Here is a 16,843-nt window from a genome sequence, read left to right as displayed (position 1 = left end):
ATGTAGAACTCGTATGTAGAACTTGCATGTAGAACCCGCATGTATAGCTCACATGTAGGAGTTGCATGTAGGAGTTGTATGTAGAAGTCGTATGTAGAACTTGCATGTAGAACTCGTATGTACAACTCGCATGTAGGAGTTGCATGTAGAACTTGCATATACATGCAAGTTGGATTTCTAAGAGGGATTATTTCTAGCCTTATGCAAGTACAAGCGGAGCTTTGCTGCTACTCTACACACATTCTGTTCTACCTAAGTCCATGTTGGCACAGAGTCAACAAAGAGAGAGAGAGAGAGAGAGAGAGAAAGAAAGAAAGAAACTATTATTATCGTCCTCTGGGGGCCTGAAATCGACCCATGGGACCCAATGGAATGTTACAAAAAGTCTCCTTCTTTGAAGAAGGGTGGAGTGGACAGCTAGCATGTTGCTACCTGTGTAATACATTGGTCACAGTATGCAAGGACCTTGGTAATGTAATTGTCCAAGGCTGCGAGGTGAGGATGGGAAAGCAAGCTCTCCAAACTGTTGTGATACTGCGTGACATTGCTGAAATCTTCTCTTAGATGCTCATATCACGGACATGTCAAAAGAACATGTGCCTCATTTTCTAGTTCATCTAAGTTGCATAGCTAGCAGAGTCTTTGTTCCCTTGATACTCCTTCCCATGCTTTTTTCTCCACTTCTAGGGAGTGTGATCGAGTTCGGATGATTGCGATGCTTCTTCTTGCCCTGAGAGAGATAGGTGTGCATATATATTTGTGTGCTTTGTTCTCTTTCTGAGAGTATGTGGTCCAATAGTTGGGATTGATATTCTCACAATAATATTCATATTTGGTCCTTTTCTTCGCTGATTGCCATTTACTGTGTAGTGCTTCTAAAAGGGCTGTAGAAAATGTCCTTTTCTCCTCTTCCCTTGGCATTGCATCTAGGTAAGAAGCAACTTCCCATCTTTGAAACCAGCCTTTAATGTCATACCCCCATCTAGATGATAGCATCTTGCTCTTGTTTGTTTTTTGAGGTCTCTTGCTTGCCTCCCGTGCTCTCTTTGGTAGCCTATGTGCTTGCATATCTTGAATCCTCTTTATATACTTGAAGACTCTTTCCAGTGCTCTAAGCTCAATGGGTCCGCAACCAGTTTCAAGAAGCATGATTGAGTATGGTGTGGTGGACTTAATTCCTAAATGCCTTTTGAGAAATGACTTTTGCAATTTCTCAGTCATTCCATTTTGATGCTGAAATGCTGCCTCCCCATACCTCCACACTGTAAAGCACTGTTTGAATGACATACGCATCAAATAGCACATGCCTAATATCCCATCTCATGGTGTCATTGTTTCTGCAGTCATTTTCAAAGAGAGAGAGAGAGAGAGAGAGAGAGGTGTGCACAAATTTTGGGGGTGAAATGGGTGCGCACCTCCCTCCCCCCCACCACACACACACACACATACATCTTGCATGGGAATGTTCTATGATTAAGAGAAAATCATGCCAATCCTCACAATGTATGTCAAGAGAGCAAGATTTCCTTAGACACTTTGTCGACATAGCTTGCCCTCCACAAAGTTGCTACATCATGATGTCCCCTTTTATTGGCACCCTATAGAACAACATGCCTTTGACACACTCAAGAGAGCATGGGTGTGCACTTGGATCCTAGTGACCCACACTTGAACAAGGTTTTTCACGTCCACACCAATGCAAACTCACTCAAATGAACATGAGCAGCTGTCCCATATACTTTGCAAACCAGCAATGTGCTTACCATCTTTGTGAATATCAACAACTCGAGAGTTTTATTGGTCAACTCAATCTTTCCATACATCGAGGATAGGATATCGTTGGCAGCTTGGTGCATGATCATGATCTCTTTAGTCAATAACTCCAAAACTTCATTCATGAAATGAGTTCCCTGATCATTAACAAACTCATTAGACAACCATATCTAAAAATTATATTCTCAAAGAGAAACCTAGCTTTGCTTTGAGCTGAGTTAATCTCATATAGTAGCATAATTTGTGGCTACCAAATATACTTGTTCTATACATGTTGAGTCGTGTTGGTCTATGTATGTTGAGCCGTTCTTGAAAGGACCCATGTAATCCAAGTGCAACATTGGAATGCTTTTCATGGTTGACTTGGATGCAATGGCGCGTGACCTTGTGGAAGCAACCTTCTCGTTCTTTAATAGACATTGCATTCTACACATCAAGCATGTGCATGATATGGTATGGAGATTTGTAATTTGTCAAGCTCCAAATATAGTAAGGGGAGTTGAGAACACTATTCATGTCCACCAAATATGGCAGGATGAAAGCCTCCAGCTGACTATGCTCAAGAAAACCGTCGTCGTCGATTCTGAGTCCTTGGATAGTGAATCTGTGCCGACTATTTGGCCATGAATCTCAAGGCTACTTTTTAATTATAGCTTGGAAAAGAGGTTTGTTAGAGCAATAGGATGAGATTATTTAACTCTAGTACTTACCATGTGTGCATTTATGGGCTATGTTGCCATGTGTGACAATTTATACCTGCCATGTCTGAGACTTTGGCTGTGATCATTAGCCATAAATGCCACATGGAGTGCTATTGATGCATCTATTATTAGACAATTTGCCATGTGTAGTGCCATTGATGTGTCATACATGCCGTGTAACCTTGGATACTTGACACGTGCCTTGCTAGTACATGTCGTACAACCTGCCCATTAAATTTTCCCAAAGTTTGGATGTGTTAACCCTGTAAATACAGTCTAGGACAACAACTATGAGAGCATTGTGTATGTAGAGTAGTGGCAAAGATCCGCTTGTAATATCTTGAGCTTGGAAGATGGTATGATGAATTTTAAAGGAGGAGGATAGCCAAAATCCTCTCTAGAAAAGATCTAATCATGCTTGCAAAATCAAGATCTAGAGAGAGAAAGAATAAATCTAGAGAGAGAAAGACTAAAATTCTACACTTTTTGAGATCTCCCACTTTGTGTAGAGACCCAAAAGGTCTCCCCCAAAAGTGGAGGGACTCGTGTCCAAAAGGTCTCCTACAAAAGAGGTCCCACCACGGAGGTACCTACGGATTGTGTACATACCAACATGTATAAATATCTCTCAATGGAATGAAGCTCCCAATCTTCGGGGTTCATTGTTTAAGCTCATTATTGTGTTCATGTGATTGATCTCCATTGCGTCCATGCTCTCTTACACTATCGTGTTCTAGCATGCCCTTACCCTTGCACTCCCTACCCTTGTACTCCCTCCTCCTCCTCCCTCCTTCTCCATCTCCTCCTCCCTCTTCCTCCACCCTCCTCCTCCACCCTCCTCCCTCCTCCTCCACCCTCCTCCTCGTCCTCCTTCTCCCTCTTCCTCCCTCCTCCTTCCTCCTCCCTCCTCCTCCCTCCTCTCTCCTCTCTCTTCTCTCCTCCCTCCTCTGTCCTCCTTTGTCCTCTCTCCTTCCTCTTCCTCCTCCTTCCTTGTCCCTCCTCCTCAACCCTTACCCCTCAAAACCGCGAAGGAGACTAGCTCTCCACTCCTCAACCTTGGACTCCTCCTAAACCTTGCAACCCCCTATGAACCATGGAACTCCTAGATAAGGTGACCACAAATCCAACATCTTTTCTAAATGGCTTTTGGGTTGGAAGTGATGGTACCATTGGAATTTTTTATCTTAAGTCTTCAAGTAGCTACAAAATATCAGCTCAAGGGACTCAAATCAATCAAGAAACAATTACGTTAGCTATCAAATCTAGATGGTTGTGCATCCATCCAAGAAGCATGATCACAATAGGTGATTCAGAGGAGAAGAAAAGCTTGGCATGATCGGCACATCATGACAAAGAATCTTCAAAAAGGCATGTTGGATTTGCTATCCAATTCCAAGTTAGGAACATTAAAAACCAATTTCATGCTTGGATAGAATGGGCCCTACAAGCTTTTAGAGATTTTTCATAATGGTATAGTATAGTTAGAAGATTTATAGGGGCAAATGATTCCTCGATTCTTTAATGGCACAGTTGAGCAAACCATATTGGACATCCACTCATCTAGTAACCATGTGCAAACTAGGAACAAGACCTACCAAGTGGCAAAAAGGCCTTTAATCTGAACTTAACTAGGAGTGAGGACACCAAGAGTACTCTAGCCAAGGTGTCACATGCAGTAGTAATTCTAGCAATGGAATACTTAGATACTCTCTACCCTCATGATTGCAGAGAAACGTTCATGAGAATCTAGAATCTAACTACTGTAATACTACTCATGGGTTTTTTAGAGAATGTAGAGCATGTTTCCACATTACAAATTAGAAGATAAGTACACACATTAAACTGTGAATGAAATAATGAACTCAAAGATAGAGATTGCCACCAAAATAATGAAATGTATTGAAAGAAAAAACATAGATTTTCCATTCATCCCTACAAGGCTTGTTATGGGATTACAAGTGCAGATGCTAAAGAGAAAAAGACTATTAAAGACGTTGTTTAGAGACTATGAAAGCTAAGCCATAAAACTTTCTATGTAAAACTCTATAATGTGCTTGCAAAAAGCTCTTTGTGCCCTCATTTTCATCCATATCTTTCCAAGACTTTATCATCACATCATGCATAGATTTTGACACTTGCATCACACACTATTTAGCCTCGGCATCAAATCCACTTCTTGCACACATTCAAGCCTCTTCATTGATGCTACACCTAAAAGGAATAAAGGAAAAAGAAATTATTTCTTGCTTTTCATCACACGGATGGTTGGTCTAGCTCTAGATTAGCATTGATTAGTTTTAAGTTAGACAACTCCAACTATAGCACATAGAAATATCGAATGGAGACCATTATTGTACTTCAAGACAAATGGGAGTATATATATAGGTCTACACCTAGACCATCTAGTGAACCTGTAGCAACTCCCACCATTGTTGGACCATAAGCAGAAGATTCTACACCTGCACCAATGTCCACACCTGCATTAGATCTTTCCATTTCTCGAGCACAAGAAAATTGGGATAAGAAAGACAAATATGCATATCATTTATCAAATAGAACATGCAGGCTGAGATCAATTCCCATAAGTGTTTGGTGAGCAATGATATACCTCTTAAAGGGAAGGGTCAAGATAGTAGTGCCATTGCCATCCATGTCCAAGTGAGGAGAAGCCTACATTTCAATGTTCCCTTTGTATCCTTCAATAATTTCACTAAGCCTTAAGAATCATTGGGTCAAAGAAAGAAATCTTTCAAAAAGTTATTGTGACATCCTTGACAGCAATTTGTGCTTAATATCCATAATTTTGAAACTTATATCAAAAAAGACATCTATTTGTTTGTTATTTGTTTGTTTATTTCTATGGTGTGTATGTGTGTGCAGTGTGTCTATGCACATGGGCAGGTGTCCATGGAAATTTGGTTTTACACCTGAAATAAGTTATAACTATATAGCCACATGAAAATAAATACAAATAATTGAATAATGTTTTATTTATTTTATTATTTGTAATTATACAAAAAATAATATAACCTTTACTTTATAAAATTGTATAAGTTCTTATATATATATATATATATAGAGAGAGAGAGAGAGAGAGAGAGATATATATATATATACATATGTACATATGTATGTACACACGCATTCAACGCACACACCCCCCCTAAAAAATCATATAAATATATAATTTTAGAAATGATTATATTAGAATAATTAAAACATATAGTCTTTGAAGTTATTATATTGAACATAGCATAAAATCTTGAACTAATAATTTAATCAAATAAAAATAACAAAAAATTTAGTTAATTATAATATTGAAAATATTCTAAATTTTTATTTTAAAATATAAATATCATTAATTTTAATAAAAACGACTTTATTAGACAAATGAAATAAGTTAAAACAGGTGAAAAACTTTTTGGCGAGCTAAGTTCAGGAAACTGAACACTCAGCAGATCTAGAACTCCTAATTCGTACGGCTCCTCCATGTCACCCAGCCGCCCTCCCTACTAGCTCCCTTTGTGAGCTCCGCTCCCTTCTTGCTGCCCTCCCCCTCCCTCTCTCTCGTGTTGCCTCTCCCTACACTCTATTGTGTCATTGCTTTATGTCTCCCTATTGCCAGCCTTCCCATGTTGTCTCCCCATGCTAACTGCTCTCACCTACCCTTCTCTTCCCTCCATTACTTGTAATCCCCTTCCCTTGCTACTGTTGGGCACCCACTACCTAACCCGCCTACTAACCCATATAACTTTAATCTTAGCCCCCCCTCCCTCCTCTTAGCCTTCCCTCCCCTCCTCTCGACCCCTCTCCTAGTACCCCTCCTCTCATCCTCCCCTTCATCCAATTCTACCCCCTTTCAATCTCTCCCTCTTCAGCCTCCCTTCCTCCTTCTCCTAGCAACAAACAAAACTTCATTGTGTTTGATTCTGACTTCCACCCTTGATTGATGAATGCACTCCAATTCAACCCATCCTCACACCACTACCATCTGTTGCAAGAACATGCACAGTTTCAAAAGATAAGCCACTACTATAGCTAAAAAAGGATGTGGATTTCAAGAGTTCCACCACCCTCTTTGCATGCATCCATGGGCCCCACACTTCTAGATCACAAGCTAGGGACTAGATGCTTACTGCCTTACCTTTATACCTCACCCCTCCATGTCCGATGTTAGATTATGGGGTGAAGTTTTTTTCACATAGCCTTTGATTCTCCTAAGGCTATGATCACAGTACTCACGGCTAGCCCTTTGGCACTTGGTTCCAAGAGAATTCGCCTTACACATTTCACTTTGGGTTCTAGCCGAGTAGAAAAGGATAGCTGAGTTGCATCATTCGTCATTAGATTCTATGGTCCTCCACACATTTATCATTGACTTCTTGCCACAATAGCAACTTCTTTTGGGCTGGTCATAGAGATCTCCCCTCCCTAATTTACCATGTTTCACAGTCGAGATGACCATATCAAATGGGTTCCTAGAGTTAGGTCATCATGTTTGCAAAGGATGTTTTGCAAATTTAGGTGTCTCATTTGCAGGGTGGAGTGCCATCTCCTTCACATGTGGTAGCAGGCCTCTTTGGTAATAGTGACTTTTATCATAGCATTGCTAGTACCAAGAGACATTAGATTTTCAAACATGTTACATGTACTAGTAGGCCTCTTTAGTATTAGTGTTTTTTATCACATCATTGCTAGTACTAAGAGACATGAGATTCTCAAACAAGAGACTAGCCTCTGATGGCAATTAACAAGCCTACAAGGAGAAGAGAAAAAATCGGTACAAATGGTTCAATTCAAGAGTGTCTTGCTATAGCAAGGCCTCATCAACAAGTTTTGTTAAATCAAAGAGCAAAATAATCGTTTTATGCATGAGATTTCTTTTGAATTTAGATGGAAGGAAAAATCAATTAACATCTCTACTCTTGGTTTGAGACATGGTAGAGAGAGTGTTTCTTAGCTTATTAACTCTAATGAGGTTTTACAATTAGATCTTGATGTTGTCTTTATGCATAGCTACAGATTTTTATGCCTCCCTTGTTTTAGCATATCCTGACACATTTCTTGAGATGATGCTAGATTTAGAGTTTGGCGGGGTATTCTAGCACTAGAGAAACCAAACATGAAACTCTCACATAATGCACCTTTCACCAATTTGAAATTTAAGACTATAGTTCTTGCCCTCCACAAGGACAAGTGCCTAGTCTCAGACACTCATTTTTCATTGCTTTTTAGGATATGATTACATGTTACCTCAATTCTGTAGAGCATTTCAGACTCTAGTACTATGCCTGATTCACTTATAGAGGGTTCCATTATCTTATCTCAAAGGGGGTTGCAAAATTTTGGTTTCCCTATGGAGGCCAATCACTCTTTTGGCCACTTTTATAAGCTTTTGGCCAAAGCCATCAGCTTGCATTTGTAGCCCATTCTTCCAAATCTCATTCATGATATGCAAATGGGCTTTGTGCATGGATGAAGCATGTGTCACTTCGCTACTCTCGAATGCATCTCAATGGTTGCTCCACAAGGGAAGATGAATGGGGATAGGAGAAGCAGAGTGGGAGTAGAGGAGAGAAGAGGACAAGGGAGAGCATGACTGTGGTGAATGGGAAAGGGATATAAGCATGGTATAAACAAAGAGAAGGAAAGAAAAACACACAATATCTTGAAAGCTAGGGATCTTGAAAGCTATCTTGGCTTTTACACATGATCCTTTGACCTGACCCTAACTCTCCCCTAATTATCCACTGGCCTCTATTATCACTCAAGGCAATCAGGCCTAGTGGCTCCATTCTATACTAGTCCTAGTGGAGGGATAAAGATACATGGTTATTCTAATAAAGGACATTACTTGTCTTTCCCAGAAATATGAGATATTACAACTTTTGCCCCTAATGATTTTGAGAAAGCTTATGACAGAGTAAATTGGGCTTTCTTGGAGGGTACCCTTCTACATTTTGGATTTTTATATCATTGGATTCAAAGAGGTTGGGGCTGCTATCTCCATCAAGATTGAGAGAAGATTTTGAATTCTTACTACTACTCTCTCTTTGAATCAGAGACAATGAATCTCCTCTCATAATAAAGAAAAAAGGAGAGGTGATGTTGTCTTCAATAGTTAATTTGTTCCTACTATTGTCCACCTTCCAATTTAGAAGAGCTGCTCCATCCTCCCCTCCAAGATAGAAGATTCAAGGCTATTGTTGCGGAAATTCGAGATTGGAATAATCTGCTAGCTCCCATAAGCATTGCTATTTTTTTAACTACAATCTAGTATAGCCCATTTTTCTCATTACTATTGCTACTCAGATAAGTGGACACCATGCCCCTAATGTACCCACAACTCTCATAGCCTCTCCATGGATCAAGATACAGACAAAGACAAGGCAAAGCAAATAAATAAGAGATATAGGAGGAAACCTCTAATTGCAGGTGTTCTAAACTTAGCCAAGTTCCATTCATCATCATCCCCTTCTCTTATTTTACTTTTTCTTCAAGGTGGCATAGCTCCCACGGTTAGCACGGTTGGAGAGTGTGCCTGGGGTAGAAATTGTAGGTAGAACCACTCCAGGCTATGAGCCCCTTTCTTGGTGCTCCTTGTATGGTTGATGCTTCTCAACGATTTGGCACCTCGTGAGGCAACATATGTTGTCTCTCAATATGCATATAGTGGTGACTCTTTCTGAGGAGGCTTATGCACGAGGCACATGACACAATTGAGCAATGTTTCTATTTATGCATTGTTTGGTATGTTTATGGTTGATGCTTCTCAGAGATTTGGCACCTCATGGGGTAGCAATTGTTGTATCTCAGTATGCATGCAGCAGTGACTCTTTCTAAGGAGGCTTATGCATGAGGCAGGTAACACAATTGATCTTATCATATACATGGTTGGTAGTGCCACCCCATCAACTTCCCTTTTCTCCTCTCCAAGCAGCATCAGTTTCTCACCCTCAAGATAGCGTAAGCTAAGACAATGGAGGACAGTCTGCTAGTCCTATCGATCAACCTGTAGAAATCGAGGTCCTTGTTATATTCCCTCAGAACATAGTACAGTTTGATAGACAAAGCAGAGGAGGGCTCTACATTGACTCACCTTACTAGTTTCTTGCCAGTAGAGGTCAGCAGTTTCGAGACTAGTTATACACAAACAAAGCAACGTTGGGTGTTCTATCACCACAATCTTCAAGCTATTAGACAGAGGCTATTTCTCATTCGAATTATAAACTGATGAGCATGCACAAATAGTACCATTACATTATAAATGTAGAGTCATTCATCTGTGGCTGAGGTAGATTACTTTTTGGATGCTCTTTCCTAGATTACCAAATGGGATCCATTCATGCCACAGAGCGATGGAACATATGGCCACATGGTAGGCACAATCATTTCTATGGTGGAAACTCATTCTCACCTCCACCCATATCTCACAATAGATTACTTTTGGATGCTCTTCCCCAGATTATCGGATGAGATCCATTCATGCCGTAAAGAGATGGAGTATATGGCTAGCATGGCAGTACATTCGTTGCTACAATGGTTGCTACATGTAAGATTGTCATATGCTCAGTCACTCATAGGTCCAGGTGTCACCAGGGTTAGGCTAACTTCATCTTTCCATTGCCACAGCCTCGATCGACTATGATCTCTTATTTCGCAGGTGATGGAATACAAGTTTGATAGAAGGTTACGTACGAGGGTCTTCCTGAATAGTGTGTCTTATGCCATAGAAGATAACATTTTATCAAGGATTGCTTGAGCAAATGCCCTCGTGCTGGTCATGGCACATGTGCACCACCTGGTCCCTAGTCTTCTCGGCCTCTAGTTGCTCTCGAGCCTCCAACTCCCTCTGAGCCTCTATAGAGCTCCTATGGAGCCACCAGCTCCTCCTACGCCTCCATCCATTCTATGGCCTCCAATTTCTCATGAGTCTCAAAATGTTAGTGCTATCTAGGGTGAGCATAATGTTAGGTGGAGACTGAGATAGAGAGAGAGACAAGGACAGAGATAGAGGTAGAGTCAGAGTCAGGGTCAGTGTCAGCAAAGGTGATTTTCTATTTTGTAGAGATTCAGTCCATTGCAAGATAGTTTTAGTAGAGTTTGGACCTTTATAGGATCCACATTTTAGTATTAGTGGTATACCATAAGCACAAGAGCCAAACCTTATTATCAGTGCTATTTCATGCTCTCCTCATCTATTACTAAGATACAGGATCCACTTCCATAGTGCAGAGTGGAGTCCTTTGATCAGAGTGACGTCCTGAGATATGGAAGCCCCAGAGACTACATTAACATAGGATACTAGCCCAAGTCCTGCCAGTGGACTTCCATCTATAGGAAGGATGTCACTTTGATCAAAGGACTCCACTCACACCACAAGATTTGTCTCTGGGTATGAAGGATCTGTAGGGGAATACTCGAGGTTCCAATATCTTCACATAGACTCCTTTACCTAGGCACCCTATTCAAAGATTTGTAACTATGAGGAGCGCTCTATCTGATACTCCCTTGGGCTCAAGGTTGATGAACTCGCTTTGTCCCCAAATTTCATTTGTTGGTTCGAGGATCTATTCTCGAATGGTGGCAAAGTTTTAAGATAACAAGATGATTGGAAGTATCTAGTAGCAGAGATAGAGTGTGATAGGGTCAGCCCGCAGTCATCTTCCTGTGATCCTTTCACGTCACCATCCTTTTAGACTCTTTTCACTCATTCTAGGTGAGGTATCAAAGCTCCCATTTAGTCCCTTAGTTTAAGCATAGCTTTCAATTTCAGAGAGGATATGCCTCAGAAATGAGTGATTCCAAGATAGCCTACAGATTGGCTGATAAAGGTCTTCCCCCTACTTTTGGACTCATTTGACATGAGGTGCCACGAGGAGGGTCACCTTCAATTGAAGCTTATACTCAATTTTCTACAAATTTTCAAGTGTGATGTAAGAGTATTTCGATTCTTTGGTTGCCTCTAGAGAGGGTCACAGTTTTCACTCCAGGATGTGCATTTCTTTTCTTATTTTTCTCAATCCATTGTGACATTCATTTGGATCTGAAGTTTAGAAGGCCCAGGAAGGTCCAGGAATGGCAAAGGAGCATGTAGAAGGCACTAGAGCCACCTGGAACTCTAGGGGGGGCCACTGAAGGTACATGGCTATATAGGGGGCCCATTAAAAATGCCACATCATCATTTCCCAACAACCACTCTTTTAATTCCTCGAAATGCCTTTGGGCCTAGGGATTAATTACGCTTATGTGCTAGGCACCATGCCGCGTTTAATTACACATTATTAAGCCCATGCTTGGACTTTTAAAACCAAAGTTGTCACAGTCTTGTAGTACATTAAAGTACTTAGAATTTCACACCCCCGTGACAAGAGCACGGATGGCTGAAGAGAAAGCAAAACACAAAGACAAAGAGAGATCATAGAGGCATGAGGTTGCCAAACTACAAGGCTTAGTATAGAGGTTCCCGAACTCTCTTTTTCTTAGAGATCAGCTTGCTCTACAACACAGAAGAGACTGGAGAGTTGTAGGGTAGGAGAGTTCACTTCCATTATTACTTCCAGCAAACTTTTTGGGTACACGAGTGTGGCAGATGCTCCAAAAAAAATTTTAAGGCAGTTGGACAGAGATATTCCTTTGATAACCTGTCGAGATATTCCTTTGATAGACTGCAGATACTTGCACATGATGAGGGAGTAATGCAGGCAGATCCTTACCATCACATGGAGATCACTTTTGCTTTCTACTCCAGTATTTATATAGCAGTCCACTACTGTTGATATTGGTTGTGCGAGAGAGAAGGTTTGCAAGCATGTTCCACAGATGGTCTCAGATAGGATGTGCCACATGCTTGACTATCCACTCACTCTTCAAGAGATCACTGATGCATTATGTGAGCTTCCCATGGATAGATGCCCAAGCGAGGATGGTTTGTCTCCGATCTTTTTCAAGATTTTTTGGGATATCATTGGACCTCATCTCTTATCAACCTTCTCAAAGGAACTTCAGTTAGGATCTTTGGGCGAGCTTTTGGTGAGCGTGTATATTGGTTTCATTCGTCTCATCTCGAAACAGGGAGACAAGATAGTTCTCAGGGACAAGAGACCCATTACTCTTGTTGGGACCACCTATAAGATCTTAGCAAAGTCTTTGGCTTTGCGTGTTAGACCCTACTCCTCAATATCAAAAGGGCTACACGATAGGATTTGTTTAGAATCCAAGTGTCCTAAACTACGTGTTTACTTTTTGGGAGGCTACACACTAGGCACACGAGAATCCTATTATTGCAATCTTACTTATCGAGTTTGAGAAGGCTTACAATGCAGTTGGCTAGAGCTTCTTGGAGGGTACCATGAGGAGGTTGGGCTTTAGTGACAGTTGGATTTCATCAGTACCTTCCCTATATTCTCATTCGGCTATGGAGGCAAAGGATCTGTATTTTAGTTATCTAGATCAGTTCGTCAGGTCTGTCCTCTTGCACCATATCTTTTTCTTTTTGTGGCTAAGCTACGGGTAACTTTGCATAGGCTCTTTAGGGATTTCTCTCCTGATCAAGCAAGAGGTTGAGGGTTATTGGATACAAAGTTTGCAAATGACACATCAGTGACAGACAAGGGAGATCCGCAGCACAATATGTGACTATCATTGCCTCTTCATGGATAAGTTCTGCCTAGCATCAGGAGGACTTTTCGATTGGAGCAAATCAAAAGGTATTTGGATTGGTGGTGAGTAGGATACTCTAGTCTGGGGGAGTTGACAGAGGCTTTGCTATCAGTCCTCTTTTCATTGAGCATGCCGACTTGCTTTATCTCAAGATCTAGATATAGCTAATATTGTCTATTGTGGTGTTTTTGTTCGGGTTCAGGTGCAATAGATCCGTCTACTTCATGCGTTGTTCTTTTTCCCCCCTACTTCCCTTGCCCATCAACATTCTTCAGGAAGGGCATGACATGTCTCCCCCTTTTTTCAATCAGCCTCGACTGTGACATTGGAGGGATTCTGCCACTCTCGTCAACTCATTGAAAGCGATAGGTAGGCTTTTTATTTGCAAGTGTATGGAGCACAATCTAGCTTCTTTTATAGCAGTTGTAGGGGGTTCTTTGTTGTTCTTGATAGGATGGGGATTGATTGTTTTTCCCCGCCTATGCCCGTTCTCTAATTTCTTTGCTGAGTTTGTGCGATCGAGATTACTCTCCCACCTCTATTGTAATCGTCTTTTGGCCATTTTGAATGAAATATGTTACTATTTTAAGTTAAACCAGATTGTGTCATCTTCTTCTTAGAGTAAAATATCATATTCCCACATCACAGAGCAGAAAAGGCTAAGTTTTTTTTAATAAAGTAATATTTTCTTATCTCATATGTCATTTCCTCCCTCATCCTTTCAATCTCTCTTTTAGTCATGTCGGACTATCAATAAGTCTTTTTCTCTATCTCCCTATAAGTTTTTTTATGCTTTAGCTTCCGTCCTTTCCTCACATTCCTTATTTCTTCCCTCTATGAGTCCCTCTCTCTTTTAATCAGGTAGTACCCTCCGTTCACCTTCCCTCCCACCTTGCATTAGGTCCCACCTTTCCTCCCTCTTTTCATCAAACCATCCCTCGGTCCTTCTTCACAATGATCAATTAACTCCCTTCATTGTGATGTCCTCTCTTTTCATGTAGCCAATGTGACACAGGTCGGTTGTCGTAGCTAGCGAAGATGTTTTGCTTTTTTAAGCAATACTGGAAAATTGAATTGTTTCTTTATTTGTTCCCTTCACTCCATTCATTCCTTTTGCTCAAACGGCTCTTTCTTTGTCTACATTAAAATGAGTGAGTGAAGGGAGAGGTAACGGTGTTTATAGAGTCTTTTTTAACCCTTGAGAGGGATATTTAACCCTACAACCTTCTAAGAGTTGGTTATTGCTCCGCTCTTTCAAACTAATAGAAATGGGGGTTGCTACTAAGTTACAATACCCCTTTTTAAAAGGGTATACAAAAAGTGTGCGCGTTAAAATACCCCTTTTTAGAGGACTGACTATAGCGTGTGTGATGGCCATGTAGGCTAAAGCCAACCCTTTGTAGGGGAATTAGAATATTTCCCTTTAGATGGTTGGTTGTAGCTGCACAAAAGCTATAGCCAACACTCTGAAAGGGATTTGGCTCACTTTCCCTTGCATTCTATTTCTTCACTTCCATGCAGAATCTAGATTGTTTCATGCAACATACTCAATCTACAATATACATCGAGACCTAATTGAAAAAAAAGAGAGAGAAGGAATAACTAGATGGATTGTCTCCTTTCTTTACTTGTTCATAGCTTGAATATACATGCCACAAACTTCTCCACGTTCGAGGCGGCGCCAGTTCACAGTGGAGTGGAGGAGGAGCTAGCAAAATGAGAAAATGTGCATGCTCCCCTATACAAACAATATCGAACACTTATGAAACTTTGTTATTGTATCAAACTTACTCGAGCAAAGATCTATGCAAAGTTTTGTGACTATCAAACATATATGTGTATCATATAAGCATACCAATGCACAAATTTTTGGCACTTATGTACCATGCATCGTTAAAAATGAATAATGCATATGTCCCACCATACAAATGATGTTTAATCCCTATAAAACATTTGCAAGTATATGGACCTTACTCAAAATATGAACGTCCCACCATACAAATTATTTTTAAACCTTACAAAACTTTGTGATTATATACATCTTGCTCAAAAAAAGTTTGGTGCAAAGTTTCATAACCATCAAACACATAAGCATATGCTATAAGTATACCGATGCACCATTTTTTAGGTCCTTATGGACCATGCATGGTCATATAAATGATGCACGGCCCATGAGAATATATCCATCTATTGAAACAAAGATTTGTGCAAAGTTTGGTGACCATCAAACACACACCTATGTTAAAAGCGTACCTGTTGCATAATTTTTTAACACACACACCATGCATGGTCGAAAATGACCAGGTATGCATGCACTACCCAACCCTTAAGAAACTTTGTGACTTTTCTTAAAATAATCCACGTACACATATGCTACAACCATATCAATGCACAATTTCGTGTCATTTGTGCACAGTGGTCAACAATGAGAAATGTGCATACCCCACTCTCGCAATTGCCAACTTGTATCAACCCACAAATTACATGCTAGAGATCGTTATAGACTATACAGGTACACAACAAAGGTGGATCCAAATGAGGTTGAGAAGTGGGTGGAGACTGACATTGATTCTTATGGATCCATTCATATAAACCACAAAGAAAAGTGTCATCTCATTAATTCATGGGGCCCCCAGTGTATATAAGCTTATGTGATATTGATAAATATATGAGACCATCACCCCAACAAGGACCTTGAATCTTCAAAATTCTTCTGATTCACTGCGATGGGATAAGGTAACACCATGAAGGTGTAAACAAAGTTGATGGCTATCACTAAACATTAAAAGTACATGGACCTTAAATAAAGGTTCATGCAAATCTTGTGACCGTTAGCACATACACCTATGGTATAAGCCTGCTAATACACAATTTCATGACACTTCTACACCATGCATGGTAGAAAATGAGCAAATATGCATGCCCCCTATATAAACAATGTTAGACCCTTATGAAACGTTGCAAGTATATGGAACTTACTCAAACGAAGGTCCAAGCAACAGCTTTGTCACAACGGATACATACCCATATGGTATAAGCATACCGATGATAATTCTTTAGCATTGATGCACCACGCATGGTCAAATTTTTTAAAAGTATGTCCCACCATTCAAATGATGTATAGTACTTATGAAACTTTGCGAGTATTTAGATGCACATTTTCTTGACACATGTGACATGCATGGTCAAAATTGAGAAAAGACGCATGCTCCCCTACATATAAACAATATTTTATGAGTATACGAAACTTACTCAACCAGAGACCGTACAAATTTTGATGAGCATCAAGACACATGCATCCATGATATTACCAATACACAATGTTTTAGCAAATATGCACCATGCATTATCAAAAATAAGAAACTATGTAGGCCCCACCACATAAACAATATTCAATCCTTATAAAACTTTGTATGTAGACCGTACTCGAACAAAGATTTTTGAGAAGTTTTGTGACCATGGGACATATATTACCGGTAGTAAGTCCCATGTATACCTATGGTATAAGCATACCAATGCACAATTAACACATGCCCCCTATACAAACCATGTCAGACGCATTGAGTACCATGCATAGTCAAAAATGAGAAAATGTACATGCCCCCTCCCCATACAAACGATATCCGACCCTTGTGAAAATTAGGGAGTATATGGACCTTACTCAAACCCACATGTTCCTTGTTTCTTTAAGGACGAGATCCGAGAAT

Source organism: Dipteris shenzhenensis, chromosome 15 (genome assembly GCF_047967505.1).
Source record: "Dipteris shenzhenensis isolate YYH24624 ecotype China chromosome 15, Dip_SZ_1.0, whole genome shotgun sequence".
Classification (NCBI taxonomy): domain Eukaryota; kingdom Viridiplantae; phylum Streptophyta; class Polypodiopsida; order Gleicheniales; family Dipteridaceae; genus Dipteris; species Dipteris shenzhenensis.
This window is presented reverse-complemented; position numbering follows the sequence as displayed.